Source organism: Stylophora pistillata, chromosome 4 (genome assembly GCF_964205215.1).
Source record: "Stylophora pistillata chromosome 4, jaStyPist1.2, whole genome shotgun sequence".
NCBI lineage: Eukaryota > Metazoa > Cnidaria > Anthozoa > Scleractinia > Pocilloporidae > Stylophora > Stylophora pistillata.
In genome coordinates, this window is record NC_142522.1 from 11,544,530 (window position 1) to 11,560,168 (window position 15,639).

Genomic DNA, 15,639 nt, shown 5'->3' on the forward strand with positions numbered 1-15,639 from the left:
TGGCTATGCTGATAAAAGAAATGTAAGGTATATAGATTGATTTTACAAACTTAGATGAGGGCCCTGTTAGATTCAATTACTATATTATTCTTATTTTCTACAAATAAAAATAAGAGTATTCAGCTGAACAAAGCCACGCTAAACAGTTAGAATAAATACTTCTCCTTAAACCTTTACAGTTACTGGAAACACTTTCCTTTCATATGGCTAGCAACTATGAAATGTAACTTCTTATGTACTAATCAACTGCAACAAGCCGACTGACTTATAGTTCATTTTGAAAAAATCATTGTTAATACCACATCATTATATAAGAAACAAATGTATTTCATCCAGGCTATCAATTCAATTACGTCTAGATGTGTACCGTTATTTGCAGAATAAAAGCCTACAATAGGTTAAGATTCAAATATTTATCATAGTTTTGACGTGTGATTATTTGTATGAGTCTTACCTCCTACCGTCCATTTTAGTAACTAAAAAAATAAGAAAATATTATTATATGGGTAGTTTTGATGTTAAAATGATCCTGTGTTTATTCTGTAATCTTAGCGTCTTTAAGTACATTTGATTATTAAAAATCATTGGCCACCCACCTCTGATAGTAAAACGACTTTTAATTGAAATAGTATCCCTGAACAAACATTTTCGAAATGGAACAGTTCTAAAAGTTGTATACAGGTCATTGATCTCTCACTGTCTGTTACAGACAATGACTTTTTTAAAAGGTTTATATAGAACTAAATGTTACTCTATAATCACTCACTGATTTTCAAAAGTTTGTAAACTTTTTGTTGTTAATTGAGTTTCACACATTTTCTTTTGCAGTTTTAGGGTCTTTTAAGGACTGTGTCTTCTCTAACTCTACTCGAGTTGTAAATATTTCAGTCGTTGAACCACACCGAATCCTGATAAGCCATTAAAAAAAAATTTTAAGGTAAAAGCACACACTCACTTTTGGATGATGAATTTACTTTTGAATTCTCTTACGATGACGTTGGATAGAAAACTGAAACTTGCCTCATTTTATATTGACTATATAATTGTTGCGTATCAGCACTTGCTCGAGGCAGTTTTCACATTATCCGTGGCAGTACCGGAAGACACATCTTTAAAGAATTTACTTCCCGTTTTGAGATGAAACAGGTGAAAGAAAATGGGGCAAGAGGTGAAATAAACGACCTCAATCAGTGGTGTAGAGATAGGTTTAGTCGTTGGAAATTCGTTTTTAACATTCTTAATTCCTAAAATTTTGCCCCTCTTCGACAGTTTGTGTGGTATTCAGTCTTTGAATGGTACAATAAATGAGATCTTAGAGAGAGACTCATTGCTAAATATCAGCAACAGTTACGAATAACTTTTAACTTTCATAATTCGACTGACTGGTTTAGCACAAAAACGAAATATACGAGGACCAATTATAAGAGGCAACCTACGTTCATTAGCCTTTCCATTTATTTTTATCTTATGGAAGCTAATAAAAATAATATTGTTCTAATGCCTTAGGCACGATTGATGAAGGTCTAAGGAGCTCCCTTGTATGTGATGTAGTCCGCTGGCTTCCTTGCTAAACTTTTAATTGTAGTCCTTTGTCCAATAGCTTAACCATAGATGCTTCAGGTCATTATCGGAGACACGTGCTTTAGTATCATAGTATGCCACACATAAATAAATTAAATGATAAGGAATTTGTGCAAGGTCTTCTGCAATGAAACATTACTGGAGCCAATATTGGTCCTTAAGCTTGGGTACTCTAATGTACAAGTATCTGTAGTTTAATCGTAAAATCCGAATCAATGATGCCTTTAATTTCTTTACCTTCGCTTACCACTTACGGTTCACTGACTAAATAGAGCAACCCATTTTTCTGCAACTAGTATGATCTTTTTCGCATCACTAGTTGCTTCCGTAGCGGATAAAATTGTATAATGGAGACTGATCTTCGGTATGGTTTTTAACGCTTAACTAGAATAAGATTTTAAAAAACATTTTTAAGATCGTTCTCAAAGAATATTTTTATATACATTCCAATCCCACTTATGCTCCGTTTCATTAATGTCTATCAACATCAAGATGCGCTACATTCAGATGCATTTATTCTTAAAAGCATTCAGCCACGAAAATTTCCGGATTGACGAAAACTTGGCCACCATCTGAAACGGACCCAAAGGATGCAGATTTCATCGTTTACAGAAAGGGAAAATTTCGATATTTTTAGTTTATGGAGGATATATAAGAGCTTATGAGGAGAAGATTATACATCAGTAGCCGAGGAAACCTTCATAGATACCTGTGTGCGATCGCGAGAAGACGTAAAAGAATCACAAAATACAAAATGTTCATCAATTCAAAACAGGTGCGGTTATTATAATTTTTTTCTAAACTCGATGTTTTCTTTCAAGTTTCTACTCTACTGAGGAGATGAAATGAAAGTTTGAGGACAGGAACCATCTACTGTAGCCTTCTCCGTGCAAAATAACATGTAAACTTTATAGTGATTCAAGAACTGATACAGTTTTATTCGACCTCAATTAATATTGCACTTTCCTGTGCATTTTCCTATTTCCAGATTGTCCACGCTTTTACAGTCGCCATGTTTTTGGCTCTGTCACTTGGTTCCTTCGACCTCGTGGATGCCAACCCACCTTTTTTCTCGCCTGGAAATGGAAAAGTGGATTGTGACGCAGTACAGAGACAAATCCTCGCTCAAACACCTCTGGCTTTATCTCATACCAACTCGAATACTGACAGCATCAGATCTCTTATTGTGTGCAACAAAATTGTAACATACCACACTTGTAGGAAAAATACAAGCTGCGGAAGTTCCGTGCGTGTAATGCACGATTTCGATTGTTTTCCAAACAACGGCAAGAGGGTCATTAGCTGCGCATTTCCAAGTACCTGCTGCTAAAAAAAAGGGATATCAAAGGAGTGAACAAATGTACTGATAATATATAACAGAAATGATGAAAAATAAGACTGCAACTTTTTATAAAATACATATCAAATAATGGGGTAAAGTGATTGTAATACTACGAATTGTAATTTGTGAAGAATTAGCGAATTAAGAAATTGAACTTTAAATTTCCTTTGTAGACGTTTTACATGTAACTCTACTAACTGCGCGAAAACTTTAGATCGAATGTAGCAAATAAAGATCAATTAACTATCAAAATTTTGTATTAACTCAGTTTTTAGTTAACAGTCATTCTATTTTGAGGAACATTTAACAATCATTTGGCTGCCAAAGCGAGTGTTTTCTGCTTTTCAATGTCAGGCCTCTCGTCCACAGGTTTTCGCGGCCACTACGGAGCACCTTACACCATATTCGGGCATCATCTTAGAGTGCCTGTTTTGAATAATAAAATAATCAATGAATTCTCTCTTTCAGAGAAACAAAAAATGGTCAAGTAATGAGTGATTTATTGTGGACACAGAAGATACCGATAGGATCACCTCTGACAAATCGAGATACGTTTTCCACAAAAACCTTTCAGTAAAATTTAATAGGGCTCATTTAGTGTTATAGCAGTTGGCGCTTAAAAGAAGGAACAAATATGTTAATCATGAAGCAATACTAATTGCACTGAAAATTGTCAGTGATTTGAGCGCTCTTGAAAAAGTTGAAGATATTATATACCATGGAATAATGAGCAGTACGGGTCAGAATTTGGTTGAGAAAGAAAAGCACCAAGATAAGATTGGTCAAAACTGGATCTGACTTTTTTTTTGTAATGAACTTTCGACAGAACTTTAGACTTATAAGTATTGTAAAGAGTCAAAGAGCTAAACTGGATATGCTGCATTAGTTTGACGTAAAACAGTTTCATTCGCTGCTGTCGTTAACATCTGGAGATGAAATACCTCATTACTGATATATGAAAAAATCCCTTACGCCAACAGCCCGACTGAAAGGAATCTACCATTCCCAATAACATTTCAGTACACTGAAATGATTATAGCAGCATTTATTCTAGGGTTTCTATTCTGCACTAGGGATGCGATGCAGTATTCAAAATTAAAAGTGAGACTTTATTACGCTGCAGAGCAATGCACAGAGACTTAAGCTACGCATGTGAGAGTTGTCTGAAATCACCGAGGTATGAAAATCAGCGTACTTAATGAGGTTCGAAACTGTCTTCAGTAATGAAATTTTTCTATTTTGAGACTTGCTGGGACAGGCCACCGCAAACTCTTAAAAGCTTGAGATGGTTGGTTTTTTTATTTGTTTTTTTTACACCCGGTTTAAAATCTAGATGCATTTTTTTACTTTAGATAAGGGCAAAACGGTTTATTCATTCACAGTTTTCGTTTCCTTTCTTCTTCTGGCAATTTCTAGTCAGCTCCAGTTTAGACAGGCCTCAAGCTAAAATAGCTTATACCTTGGATCATACATAAAACTTTCGAGAACGTAGAGGAAAAAAAAACGCCTGTGACCATTTTTTTCCTCAAGACCTTAACTAAGCACTGTATTTGACACATCCCTAAACTAAATACATCATATAATCTAATATCTCTACAAGATTCGCCGACAGGCAGGGACACCGCAACGTCTTGCCCCAATTACTGCGGGCCCTTTAAACCCACTCATCCCACCCAGGAGAGGAAATCCATCACACAGTAATCTCGTGTGTGGGAAATTAACGTCTCCTACCACCAACCCTGCAGGAGACGGGACCTCCATTTATTCGTCCCTATCCGAGAAGACTAGAATATCTAACTATTGATTGATATTATAGAAAGGACGGTTACTGCCGGTGTATGCATGCAACGCACGACTTTACTCAATAGGGACCTTTAGCATCGCGTTTACTGCAAACGAGAAATTAAGCATTTTTTATTTGTTAAATGAGTAATATGATTTATGTACACGTTGCGATTATATTTTCGACAAGCGAAAGTTAATTTTTTCAGACCTTTTAGAACATATAAGAACTGAAGAACTGAATTCTTGCCTTTAATCGTTTTGCACGTCCACGAGAAAACAAGGCGACACATTTCAAAAACAGCCCCACTTAAATCGACCCGAGCAGCCATTGGACGCTTTCTTCCCCAACTTGCCTTATGTAAAGAAAGTAATTTCGGCCCATCCATATGAAAACCTTCCAGATTGGGCCACTTTAGAGAGGAAGTCGACTATTGTCATCAATGATCACTCACAAATATGCAGAGTTCATTCTTTTTTATGAATTCAACGGAACGAGAGTCTCAATGAGCTTTAACCGTTAGTCGTGAAACGGTAAAAAAAAAAACTCAGTGGTTAGACGTAAAAAGGTACAAATTTTTAGCCGTTAGTCGTGAAAAGAGTTCATCATAAATTTGTTTTCTTTCAACGCAACGGAGAGAAATTAACCGTTAGCCGTAAAATGGCCAAATTTTAACAGCTAGCCTTAAAAGCCATCACTCTATTACGACCCTCCGGCGCATGTGTTCAAGAAGTTCTTATTCATGTTATCGTTATTTTTGGAACGGAAAATGCTTTTGTCTTCCGGTCGTTGGCAAACGAAATAAAACTGTTATGGTAGAACTTTTTTTCGGCATGAGTCGTTAGAAACTTTCCGCAGTCATTTGAAAAGCAGTGCGAATTGCAAAAGACAACTTGAGTATTCACAAAAACCCTTGAATAGAGTTGTCAACAATTTATATCCATAGCCGAGTTAGCCTGTTCAGAAATTGAAACTTTGACCTAGGTGACTTACGTACATGAGTATAATCCTTTCCTTTGTCATACGGGAAGCTAATATGAATAACCATGATTCAAATACCTTTAATACCTACGATTAATAATGCTCTTGTAAGAAATATTTAAACGTTTTAGCTCCTTTATACTTGTTGTAGTCTGTTGATTTCCATTTATTGTATTCATTTTCCCGGTCCCCAGTTCGAATTTAAAATACCTCATTCATCTACTGTAATTTCACAGTTTATCAACTAGATACTTAAGCTCTTACAGGAAACAAATGCCTTACTGTCGCACTATTCGATGCTAATAAAATGATATGGATCGTATTTGAAGTCTTCACTGAACGCTCACTTAAGCTTTTAGCAGGTTCTTTCGCTTAAGCACTGAAAGCTATGTGTGGTAGTGGTTTCATCATATAAATGTACTTAATCAGTAATACCTTTCTAGCTTAGCTGCCCACGATTTTCCTATGGTGCATTGGACTGAATAGAAGTAAGTGTAAAAGACAGGACGCATTTTTCGACTTTTGAGATTACGTTTTTCACAAAATTAGTAGTTTCCATGTCTGAGACCAATGACTTGAAATATACTTTATGAGTAATGCCAAATTTGCCTCAACTTCCCACGGTTCACTGACTCAATAGAATTAAGTGCAAAAAAAAAAGGAAGCACTCTTTGGCTTTTGAGATTACTTTTTCCACTAAATTGATAGTTTCCATGTCTGAGACCAATGACTTGCAGAGGAGAATCTCGTTGTACATTTGAAGTAAACTATGATAACATGTAACTGAAACCAGGTTTTTTAAAATTTATACTCATAGAACACTTTCTCACATCTGTCCTATTTCAAAAATGTCTATTAAGAGCTACTTCTTCCTTTAAACACATTTCTTCATTAAAAATTGATGAACAAAAACGAATTAACTTATGCCACCCTCTGAAACAATCCAACGGTGCTGATGTCACAAGATGTTGCATCATGAGGTAATGAGACATAACGGTTTCAATTTTCTCCAAACCGGAATAACTTAGATATTGTTAGTTTATGGAAGATCTATAAGAGCTAATGATGAAAAGGCTCTACATCAGTTCCCGAAGAAAGGTTCAAAGACACCTGTGGGCAAGAAGAAGCTAAAGAAACACAAGAACAAAATGATCAAAAACTCAAAACAGGTACGATTATTACATTTTTTTTTCCTTGGAATGTTACATTTCAAGTTTACTGAGCTACTTATAACGAAGAGTAGTGATCAAAATTGCGATGGAAAATGTTCAGTTTTGACTTTAATCATCTAACACTTGCACTGATCTTAGGAAATGCATGGCTGAACAAGAGAACATTTACAGAAGATTAACTGTCTAAATAGTCTTTACAATGCAGCTGTTTCTGTAAATTATTTGCGTTATAAAAAGAAGTACGTTATTTTAATTACGGTATCTATTCCAACCTTCCTTAAATGCCCTCTTTTTCTCCAACGTCTGTGCTTTTGCACTCTCAATGTTGTTGGCTCTGGCACTTAGTTCCATTAAGCTCGTGGCTGCCAACCTACCTACGTTTTCGCCTGGAAATGGAGAGGTTACTTGTGAAGCGAAACAGTCAAAAATCGAAAATCAAACAGCTATAAATGTATCTCAGTCGTGTACTGAGAGCATCAGATTTCTAGTTGTGTGCAACACTCCCAGCAAAATCATGTCAAAAAATGAGGCGTGAATCAAAAACATTTGAGATCGGTTTTTTTTTCCTCTTTTTCTGTTCGTCTGTGCTTTTGCACTCTCAATGTTGTTGGCTCTGTCACTTAGTTCCATTAAGCTCGTGGCTGCCAAGCCACCTACGTTCTCGCCTGGAAATGAAGAGGTTACTTGTAAAGCAATACAGGCAAAAATTTACGATCAAAAACCTACAAATGTATCTCAATCGTGTACTGAGAGCATCAGATCTCTAGTTATGTGCAACAAAATCATATCATACCATACATGTAGGAAAAGCTGTGGATCGAGGGCAAAACTACTGCTGCACGACTTCACGAACTGTTTTCCAAACAACGGCAACGCAGGACTGAATTGTGCGTTTCCCATTAGCTGTTGCTAAAAGATTATATCAAATGAATAAACAAATTTCCTGATAATATATTACAGAAGTGACGAAAAATGAAATTGAAACTTATTTAAACACAAGCTCAAAAGTGGAGATAACTGACTGTCATACATTGATATGTATTTTGTGACATATATATGCGAATTGAGAAAGTTTACTTTGATATTCTATATACATGGTTTACAATGAAATGTAGCTCCACTTAAAGATTGAATGTAGCAACTTGAAAGATCACTTGATTACAAGTATCGAACGTCTTGGTTTATATCTTTTGCTGGTAACAATAAAAATTCGACAAAAATTGTAACAATCGTTTATCCTCGGATCACCACAGTAATGCAAATGATTTTGGTTTTTCAGGAACGAGTTATGGTCGCTGTTGACAAATCGAGATATGCTTCATTGGTTTGAAGTAGAACAGTTTCATCAGTTTTTTCGATCAAACTATTGGTGTTCTTAGACAAATTGTCGATGAAATACCTCGTTCCTTAAAGATAAGCAATTTCGTAACTGAAAGGATTCTACGATCAACATTGACATAGAAGTACACTGAACATCAAATTGGGTAGCGCGTATTCTAGAGAAAGGAAGGATAGCCAAGTTATGAAAGAAAGGAAGAAAATTGCCTTAAAATACTGACAAAGGAGGCTTAAATTGTTTAATGTCGCTCTGAAATTAACTACAATCAAAATTTGAATGTGATTAGTCCTTCCTACTTGCATTCTCTGGTCAGCTCCAGATAAAATTAGCATTAGCTTACAAAATTAGTAGTTTCCATGTCTGAGACCAATGACTTGAAATATACTTTATGAGTAATGCCAAATTTGCCTCAACTTCCCACGATTCACTGACTCAATAGAATTAAGTGCAAAAAAAAAGGAAGCACTCTTTGGCTTTTGAGATTACTTTTTCCACTAAATTGATAGTTTCCATGTCTGAGACCAATGACTTGCAGAGGAGAATCTCGTTGTACATTTGAAGTAAACTATGATAACATGTAACTGAAACCAGGTTTTTTAAAATTTATACTCATAGAACACTTTCTCACATCTGTCCCATTTCAAAAATGTCTATTAAGAGATACTTCTTCCTTTAAACACATTTCTTCATTAAAAATTGATGAACAAAAACGAATTAACTTATGCCACCCTCTGAAACAATCCAACGGTGCTGATGTCACAAGATGTTGCATCATGAGGTAATGAGACATAACGGTTTAAAATACTGACAAAGGAGGCTTAAATTGTTTAATGTCGCTCTGAAATTAACTACAATCAAAATTTGAATGTGATTAGTCCTTCCTACTTGCATTCTCTGGTCAGCTCCAGATAAAATTAGCATTAGCTTACACCTTAGATCATATACAAAACTGCCGAGGCTGTATCGGAAAAAATGAAGACAAGTGTAGAGAAGTGTTTTGCCTCAAAACGGGAAGCCATAGACTGAAAACACTGATCATCCAGTGATAAAGATAACAGGCTCTATGCTTTGAGCTAAAGTGTTATTGTAAACAAACAAAACAAAACAACAATATAGGCAGCAATGAAGCAATATAGGCATAAATTATCGCTCAAACACTTATAGCTGTGAAAATATCGAAGGGCCGCAGCCAGGATGATACATACTTGAATATAGAAACGATCTCTGGCTAAAATGATTAAAAACTACGAGCTTTCGACTGCCCGAACTGCAGTCTTCAACGGGTAAATTCAATGATAACAAAGCGATGAGAAAATTTCTCATCGCTTTCTTATCATTCATTTTAAGCTAAATCATTGTTGAATGTTGCTGAGGTTTCTTTGTGATTATCCCAGATCATTGCATTTATTAAAAACTGGATCATTGGATATTGCAATTCACGACTTTTCATTGGTATATGAGCCAGTATACCACAATCTAATATCTGTACATTGTAACAGCCGGTTTCTCCTTACAAAATAAAGTCGAGAAGATTTTTCTAATATCTTGGGGGCGTTTTTTTTTTTAATAAAACAATTATTCCACTCGCGCTAGTTGGATACGAGATAATTATAGCCAACTTGGCGCTACGCGCCATCTCATATCCAATGCACGCTCATGGAATAATTGTTAATTATTAAAAACTAGATCATTGGATAATGCAATTCAAGACTTTTTATTGGCTTAGCCATTATGGTATATCAGCCAATATACCATAATCTACAAATATGGCAAGCGTACGTGCCAGTTTAAAATTAAAAGAGAGCTAAATTTAGCCAACGAGGCGCTACGCGCCTCGTTGGCTATCTATCATCTCATATCCAACGCGCGCTCGTGGAATAATTGTTAAATATACCCTCTCAAAATCTATAAATATTTCGTTTTATTCCCGTGCCCGCCTGCTGCGAACTGTGAGCCTACTAAGTCCACCCGAAGTTTCTACCAATTTTGCTTCCTTTAAGAGTTCGGGTCAGCGAGGTTATACCGCTGTCTGATTAACACAGTAATTGATAAAGGCTGATAGTTTTGAAAGAAACTGTTTGGGGCTGCGTCGGTGGGAGTAACGAAATAATTTGGATATATCAACAGAGTTGAAATGGTAAATTGGCCACCGTAACGATTACAAAAGCTGACGTTTCGAGCGTTAGCCTTTCGTCGGAGCGAATGGTTCGTTTTCAAATTGAAACATCCATCTTATTCGAGAAAGGAATGACGAATTCCAGAGCCTTCATTGCTTCATCTATTACCCGGCAGACTCTATACCTTCCCGGCCATCAAGCCTTAAAAAACAACCTGAACTGAGTTTCGGATACATACGGCGTGTTTTCATAGCTTTTGAATTGATAACTGATAAAGCAGCCTACTTCCCCCTATGGCCTACCAGATGAACTCTCACTGAAGCATACTTAGTGGCTCTTAAAGCCTAAAAATTATGCAGCATCCGTTCACCAATGATTTATTTACTTATTAGACACTTTTTCGTCATCATTTTAAAAATTTGTCGTTCGCATCAGATAACATGACCAGTTTTGAAAAGAATACCTAGCATCAACATATGTTATCGATTGATCTTTTGAAAAAAAATTGGATCAAATTATATAGGCTATGCATCAATAACATGCAACCCACTCTTCATTGTTTACCAATAAAAGCTTATGTGAATTCATCTCCTGAACTATTTTCATATGTTTTCCCTCTAACTTATAGAAAAGCATAAAAATCTCACGATGGGGGGGGGGGGGGGATAATGATTCAATATTTGTTCTTCTCTCACCGTTCAGTACCTTAAAAAAACGTCGGTTTCAACCCAAATTGCTTTTCTTGACTTTGTGCCCTACTTTTTGTTCCACTGGAAACGAAAAAAAATGCATATTTTGATGTGAGAAAATGAATTTTCTGCTTTTACATTTAAGCCTTTTTTTCACTGCTGAAGACAGGTGTAAAAAATCTAAATTTCATATTAGAAATTAGAACGAATCGGATGTAAATAATAACACGTGGAGAGCACTAAACTTCACAGCTTTGAAGCAGTTTAATTTATCATTTTAACAGCGAGATAAACTTCCTCTTACGCATTCATATGAGCTGAATTACGATTCTAAACCTTACTGCTTAGAAAAATATCCCAGGTTACAGAATTTCTCTAAAAAATCGCGTTGAAACTCAGATAATGACTGAAATCATATTTTGCTGGCCATCCTATAAGACAAAGGGTGATGAAAAGAAACTCTTTCTCCAACAATGATTCCAGCTCTAGCGATTCAGAACGTACACCAAACTAATACACACAAGTGCGACATTAGCAACAAACAAACAAACAGACAAACTGTATCCAACGGAATCCTTATTGAAAGATTAATAAAGAGATTATATTACCTTGAGTGAAAAAGAACAAAGCTCAAAATACAATAGGTGTATCAAGCCTTTCTCTGATAAGGAATATTACATAGGCACTATTTATCGAGACAGGCTAACCAATGAGAAAGCCTGAACCTAATTACAGTCAAGGAACAGTTTGTCGTAAGACATTTTTACCCTGATAACTAGCAAGTCAGACCCCTTAGAGCCATTAACTACTGCCTAGTTCCGTTACTTTTGTTCCTTGCATTTTACATTTCTAAAGAATATGCAGCTTGAATGTCTCGCTCCTCCCATAGCCAATAATCGTCGCATTTCTTGCGAAGTAGACGCACGGTGTAGGGGACTGCCTTGCAACGGACGTCACAGCCACTGCATGTGGCATTGGCGACAAACCTCGGGACTGTGTCTATGAAATCTATCAATATGTACTTGAAGGGACATTTTCCAGAGTAAATCGACCTCTTCGTATCGGAACGTCGACCACGGTTTTGACTTGGAGGGTTGGATGGAGGAACGATCATATAGCCACGTCGGTGAATGAACCGGAGTATGTCACACGATGAAGTTTTGCTTGAATCCATGTTAAGGCAAGTGGCAAGGCTGCTCCAATTTTGACTGCATGGCAAACTGCATGCAGCCATATAGGAAGTCAGCAATACAAAAATCTAAAAATTCGAAAAAAATGATAAGGGCACATAAACCCAGATTAAAACTACGACCCCATCCAACAGAAGTTTGAGCTCTCAAAGGAACGTGTTAGTATTATTGCTATGCTTTTATACTCAGCCGGAAAGCTTCAGAATATCAAAATGTAACGTCGCAGCACTGTTTAACACGACTCGCCGCCGATAGAGCGATTCCCATATAACTTGTGAGTTTCGAAAGTAATAGGCGATATCTTTGATGTTGCTTCACTTCACTTTCTGATTGGCTGTAGGAACTCATGACATATTCAACTACTCAACTACCACCTGCTCTTAACGCGTATTATTTGAAGTTCTCCATCAACGTCTTACTCTCTCGAGTGGTGATTCCAGTTGCTCTAGTTTCAGTTTTCTGCCGCTTTTCAAAAAGCTTTCTGCGTTGCAGACTTTAATGCTGATCACATCCTACATTCTAAGCCGTATTATCTCAGCTTTATACATTGTTGTATTTTCCTCTCATCTAGAGCTCAACAGGTTAAAGTGAACACTTAATCAGGGTGCTTGTGGAACAATGAAAATATTTTGTGATAATGAAATAAGAGAATTTTCAAGAACTTTGCATGTTCTGAAGGACGAAGAACCACCTGCTAAACATGGCCAGCCATGAAACGTAATCTTAATACATTTTGAACCAGAGAATAAAATGTGCTGAACCGTTTGACTTTGAATGCATCTAAGGTTATTCGCGGAAAATTTAGAGAGATACAAATCAAAACGAAAAAGTTAGATCTAGAAGAAATCAGCTCCCATATCTAAACCATTGTACAGATTTAAGTATGAGCCAACTTACCGCAAGTTTGTACATTGTCATAACTATTTCTTTGTTTGTTGACAAAGACTTGCAAGTGACATCTGGTTAAGCTGAGCACTGCTTTTATAGCTTATACAGCCTTTAATTAGTTTCGAGGCAGCGCTGAAACGGCGTTCCAGTCAGAGTGGAATTTTTTGATAGAATGATGTTATTTCTAAATGTAAGAAAGATGTAATATCAAACCTATAAGCAATATAAGATGTAAGCAATATAAAGATGTAATAAGTATAAGATGTAAGATGTAAGGTGTAAGATGCAAGATCCAAGATGTAAGATGTAAGCAATATAAAGATGTAAGCAATATAAAGATGTAATATCAAACCTATAAGTTGCTATATCGAGACCAGGATAAAATGTGTGTAGAATGATGTAAGATGTAAGATGCAAGATGTAAGATGTAAGCAATATAAAGATGTAAGCAATATAAAGATGTAATATCAAACCTATAAGTTGCTATATCGAGACCAGGATAAAATGTGTGGTCGATAAATAAGGATCAGGTATTCGTTCAAAGCTCAATTTTTCAACAGGCTATAAAGTCGAGTTTTCACTAGCAATCTAAGCACACGGCGCAAGCAGAAACGCAAAGCCGGGTAGCCGGATATTTCTCAATGACAGCCTCGACGGAAGGATTAGCTCTTGCCGAAAGGATCATAATTTTTTCCTTTGTCGCGGTCTCGAGGCCTCTTCTCATGTGAAATATATAGGAGATGTTATGCTTGTGTTTGTGCCTACGTCACCGGTGAAAACCAGGCTTAAACCGCTACAAAGATAAAGACAGTGAGTGAAAATAAATTTGCATCCGGAAATTCACTTACACTTTAAACTTTCCATTGTAGATATATTTAATCCAAGAAAAGAATTTATCTTAAAAAACTATGATTAACATGAATTTAAACTGAGAAACTGCTCGGTGGGCTTTTGATTTTGTAGTACAGTGAAGGGGAAGGAGCTTCGAGAATATCGACGAAATCTTTTAAAACTACCAGCAATGATACAAATGTGCCCAATAACTTTACTTCAAGGGAGTCATAGCAATGAATCGGAAGAACATTTACTATTCAAGAATTTTCCGGAAAGTCCGATTTAAAGGGAAACGTAATTCAGCAGGTGACTAATTAACAAATCTCCATGAATTTGAGTTCTTGACGGTTCCATTTAACGTGGGAGAATTGAGTTTGCATTCCAAAGTCGGGCAAGATTTAACCGGGCATTTCAACTGATTTTTGGGGATTTTTACCAACCGACTCAGTGAGAGCCTTAGTTTAAGGAGGGGAAGTGAGAACCAGGTAAGTGATTGGAAATTAACGCATTGTTAGTTAAAAAGAAGCTTAACAGTTATTGTCTATTGCTACTCCTTATAGGTCAAAACATGTAAAAATCAGATGTCTTAAAGAGTTTAAAGTGAGCTTCCATTGAATGAAAAGAGATTTCGTAGGTGAAATTTTCACGAAAAAAACATTTTCCAGATGGGAAAATACTCCCAGATACACTAAAACTGTATTTCAGTCTTGAAAACTAATCGTTCGCGGTCAGCACGCCCACTATCGCATTTAATAGTAGATAAAAAGTCCAGAACAGAAAGATCGCGTTTTCCCCCTCCAAACTGAACAACTCCACGGAAGGAAACTGTCGTTTCTTTCAATTGACTGTTAGTGAATTCTAACCTGCCGTGACTTGCGAACTAAACCCATGCTATTTTGTTAGATGCTACTTACAATATACCTTGACGAAGTCCGTCCGCTGCAGTAGTTTTGTGATGCTTGAGACAGATGTGGCTCAGTGGCAAAGCATTCGTGCACTTCAGGCCATGTTTAGGCTTTTGCTCCATCCTTTGAGCTTAACGAACCAATTTGAATAACCATAACATCAAAAAGACGACGGGAGTCCTCTCCTTGATTAAGGGTTTGAGTCAAACGCTAAATCTCAGCAACAAGTGGACGTATTGTGTTTGGGAATATGTTTCTATGATTTGCTGTTGATTGTATACGAGTACATCTATATCATGCGTTTTTTCAAACAATCAACTTCCAGTAATAATTAGAAGCTGGCAGCGAAAAACATAATCTTGGGAAAATTTAACTGTTTTTTATTGATGACATTTTCCTCGCTTGCACTTATTCAAAAATAGCACCACAGTATCGGACGTAACAAGAAATCCTAATTTAGTGTTTTGTTTCTTATGCTCGCGTTATCCAAATCATAACTGCTATTTCTAATTTCAAGTTTTCTTAAATCTCTATTTTTGATTTTGAAAACTTCCTGGAGTTGGAATAGGTTGAATTCCTTTGCTAGATTACACTGCTTTCCGCCTATATTGCTTGTTGGATTATGCCGCATAAATGAATTGTGCTTTACACGCGCCGTGAATGGCCAGCTCGAAGGTTATATAAGAATAATAATGTGTCATCTCAGAATGATGGTGAAGACTCCACGACTATTTGCACTCACTTCGTTGAGTACCTATGGATTATTAGATTTCCTGTCAAGGGAAGTACGCAAGACCTTTTGTAAAAGATTATTGATT

The 15,639-nt window shown here is 36.4% G+C and overlaps 1 pseudogene; it reads right to left on the reverse strand.

Moving 5' to 3' along the window:
• The window catches only part of LOC148732485 (uncharacterized), a 5,960-nt pseudogene extending 5,492 nt beyond the window's left edge, over positions 1 to 468 (reverse strand).
• Positions 469 to 15,639: the final 15,171 nt, after the last annotated feature.